Here is a 4,187-nt window from a genome sequence, read left to right as displayed (position 1 = left end):
CGGTTGGCTACGAGGCTCCACCACTGCAGGACACCTGCCCTGATCGCCTCCCGACGCTTTCGCTGTCAATCTGGGGAGAAGCCTCACGAGCGGAATTAGTTTGATTTCCTTTATCGCGCAGTGATGCTGGAGAGAAAAAACTTAATCTGAGCCCTGGCACCAAATCGCTGCTTTAAACTTCCTCTGTGTGTTCCTTCCAGGCAGCGTTTTCCCGGGTTAGCCTCTGAGGTTTACAGTTACAGAGAAACGTCTGTGTGAATGGATCGGAGCAACTTCTAATAAACAGGCATATTGGTGAGCGTTGAGTGAAACCGCCCTGGCCGGGCTTCCTTTCTGTCTGGAAGATTGTACCCATGGGCTTTATTGGTTTTAAAATTCATCTTTACGACTGTGGAGGTGAGGCCACTTCTGCGCTTTCTTTTCCTGCAGAAGAAATAAAACCACGCGCTTCTACATTAAATTTTTCTACTGTGCTCCCGAAAGTTTCTTTCACAACTCAACAGAGAAAAGACATCCGTTTATCATTTGTAATGTCTCAATTCTTGTCATTTCATCTGTTTTGAAATGTTTCTGTGTATTATTCACGTGGGTAATTCAAAGTACATATTCTTTGAGTAGGAAAAATAGGCTTTTCTTTTCTAAAGATGTTGTTTAAAATAAAAAGGTTCCTTCATTTTAATTCAGTTGCTTTTTTTCATCACCTTCATCATCTTGGAACAAAGACCCAAAATGTCAGGAAAGCTCGATGACCTCGAGGCACGAGGTAAGATGACAGCACTGAATATGGCTTTCCGCCCACCTCGCCCACTCCCTCGCTTGGATTAAACACCACCACCACCAAGAAACCCTCCCGACAGAGGGAAAGTCACAGTTTTGTGTTTGACTCATAAGAAGGCTTTAATAATCTTTCATCTTTTAGTAAATTTTAAAATATATATATATATCTTTATTGGTTTCAGAGAGAGGAAGGGACAGGGAGAGAGAGAGAAACATCAATGATGAGACTCATTGGTCGGCTGCCTCCTGCCCGCCCCCTGCTGGGGATCCAGCCCACAACCCGGGCATGTGCCCCGATCGGGACTCGAACCGCGATCCCTGGACCCTAGGTCGTTGCTCAACCACTGAGCCACGCCAGCTGGGCTAGTAAAATTTTTTGTTTGTTTTTGTTTCGGTGCCAATTTCAAATAGTTTTATTTATGATGTCGCATTTTCCACTTTACAATACAGTTATAAAGTGTATTATTTTCTCTCCCTGTGCACATAATCCATATTCAAGTATCAAGAATGCCCAGTTATTTGCCTCTACAGAAGCTCAGCTCTTAAAACTGCCATGGAATTTGCTACAAATTTGGGTCCTTTAGTTATTTTGTGTGAAACAATGCTGAATCTATGCTCAAAGACGGCTTAATCAACCTCTTAAATGGTGGGGCAGAGGAGGCACCGCCAGATGGAGGGGTTCCACCACCAGGGAAGCCCCCAGGCATTCCTCCTGGCATGTCTCCTGCGCTCTCATACAGCTTGGTAATGATGGGGTTGCAGACTTTTTCCAACTCTTTCTGCTGATGTTCAAACTCTTCTTTCTCCGCAGTCTGGTTCCTATCAAGCCAGTTGATGATTTCATTGTACTTGTCAAGAATCTTGTTTGTCATCATCATTGATCCTGCCTTGAAGTCTTTCATCTTTGATGGTTGCTTTCATGTTGAATGCATAGGACTCAAGGGAATTCTTTGAGGACACCTTGTCCCGCTGCTTCTCACCTTCAGCTCTGTACTTCTGAGCTTCCTGGACCATGCGCTCAATGCCCTCCTTGCTCAGACGACCCTTGTCGTTGGTGATGGTGACCTTGCCCTCTTTTTCTGTGCTCTTATCCATAGCAGAGACTTTGAGGATGCCACTGGCATCAGTATCAAAAGTGACTTCAATCTGAGGAACACCACGAGGTGCAGGAGGTATGCCTAGGAGTTCAAACTTGCCAGGCAGGTTGTTATCCTTGGTCTTGGCACGCTCACCTTCGTAAACCTGAATGCGCACACCAGGCTGGCTGTTAGAGTAGGTAGTGAAGGTCTGTGTCTGCTTGGGAGGAATGGTAATATTGTACTTGATGAGGATGGTCATGACTCCACCAGCAGCCTCAATGACAAGGGAAAGACATTTGCTGACATCGAACAGCAGCAAATCTTGAACATTTTCAGATTTGTCTCCAGAGAGGATGGCTGCCTGGACAGCTGCACCATAAGCAACAGCCTCATCAGGGTTGATGTTCTTACTCAACTCTTTTCCACTGAAGAAGTCCTGTAAAAGTTTCTGAATCTTGGGGATACAGGTAGAACCACCCACCAGGACAGTATCATGGATCTAGGACTTGTCAAGCTTGGCATCCCCAAGAGCTTTCTCTACAGGGTCCAGGTGCCATGGAAAAGGTCAGCATTTAGGGCTTCAAATCGGGCACAGGTGATAGAAGTAGAGAAGTCGATTCCTTCATAGAGCGAATCAATCTCAATACTGGCCTGGGTGCTGGAAGAGAGAGTATGCTTAGCACGTCCACCAGCAGTACGAAGGCGACAGACAGCCCCCTTGTTCTCGCCGATGTCCTTCTCATGCTTGGCTTGAACTCTGCACCGAAGCAGTTGACCATTCTGTTGTCAAAGTCTTCTCCACCTAAGAGGGTGTCCCCAGCTGTAGATTTGACCTCAAAGATTCCATCTTCAATTGTGAGGACGGACACATCAAAAGTGCCACCTCCCGAGTCAAAGATCAGCACATTTCTTCCAGCTCCAACCTTTTTGTCTAAGCCGTAAGCAAGAGCAGCAGCCGTTGGCGCGTTGATGATTTTAAGTACATTGAGACCAGCAGTGGCTCCAGCATCTCTGGTAGCCTGACGCTGAGAGTCACTGAAGGGAGCAGGTCCCGCGACACCAGCAGTGGCAACAGTCTTCCCGAGGCCGGCGCTGCGGTTTCCTTCATCGCTGTCGAAACCACAGAGGGCACCTCTTCTGGGTAGAAACTTCTGGTCTCTTCCTTGTATTCCACTTGGACCTGGGGCCTGCCAGCATCGTTCACCACCGTGAAGGGCAATGCTTCATATCAGACTGGACAACGGCATCGTCAAATCTACGTCCAATCAAGTGCTTGGCATCAAAAACCGTGTTGGTAGGATTTGCTGCAACTTGATTCTTTGCAGCACCATCGATCGATCGTTTGGCATCAGTAAAGGCAACATCAGTTGGCGCGGTTCGGTTCCCCTCATCGTTGGCAATGATTTCCACTTTTCCATGCTGGAAGACACCCACACAAGACTAGGTGGGGCCAAGATCAATGCCAACGGCAGGTGCCTTAGACATGGTTGCTTGAGTGTACGCCCGGCTTGCACAGACCTGGCCAGAACAGCGGCCCCGCGTATTCAATGAGCTAATAAAATTTTAAAAATATTGTTTGTAACATTTATCTTAAACCAATGTAACTCAACCAATGCTGACTTTAACATTTAAACATTAATCTGGATTTCTCACTAGAGGTCAATAATATACTCGGTGTAGTTACATAATATTGGGAAGCATAGGGCTTTGCTTTAACTATCCTGAGACGAATCCATGAGGCTGAACTCGAGCTTAACGCCCACTGCCCGAAAGCAGGGGTTCTCTCTGAGGACATGGGACACTCTGTTTTCCTCTCCAGGGACAGTTGGCCATGAGCATTAATTAAACGCTCAGACACATGTTTGATTGCTACGACAAGTAGGTGGAGACCAAAGATGCTGCTGAAGATCCCGGACACATCCCACAGCCAAGAATCACCTTGTCCACATGCCCACAGTGCTGCTGGAGAGAAACTGTGGCCTCAGAGGGCCTGCCCGCTAATTTATGGATTGTTGGAACCCCAGGGAATAAATAGCTGACACACACAGGAATTCTGTTTTCTGCGCTCATGCACGCAGAATGTAAGACATTTCACTTCCCCGAGGTTTTTAAACGTTCCAGTAGCAATTGTTTCTCTCCAAAGGAGTCTCTAATTATTTACATACCTTGTTTCTTCATGCTTTTGAACAGACACACTCTGTACAGAAAAAAAAGTCCTGTGGGATCCTTAACAAAATAGACAGCAATGAAGCCAGTCCTCCGTTTGTGGTTTGGGAGATTGTCATTCCTCATGTGGGGACAGCAGAGGAATTGAAGGTAAAATTTAGGCCA

General features: G+C 46.5%; 1 pseudogene across 1 annotated transcript; it reads right to left on the bottom strand.

Annotated features, from left to right (window-relative positions):
- Positions 1–1,361: 1,361 nt before the first annotated feature.
- Positions 1,362–3,388, bottom strand: LOC308562361 (heat shock cognate 71 kDa protein pseudogene; annotated as a pseudogene). Its single transcript has one exon. The product of its transcript is annotated as a heat shock cognate 71 kDa protein pseudogene (transcript).
- Positions 3,389–4,187: the final 799 nt, after the last annotated feature.

Source organism: Miniopterus schreibersii (genome assembly GCF_964146895.1).
Source record: "Miniopterus schreibersii genome assembly, chromosome: 10".
NCBI lineage: Eukaryota > Metazoa > Chordata > Mammalia > Chiroptera > Miniopteridae > Miniopterus > Miniopterus schreibersii.
The sequence above is the reverse complement of the archived record's forward strand: the minus strand, read 5'-3'. Positions and strand labels throughout refer to the sequence as shown.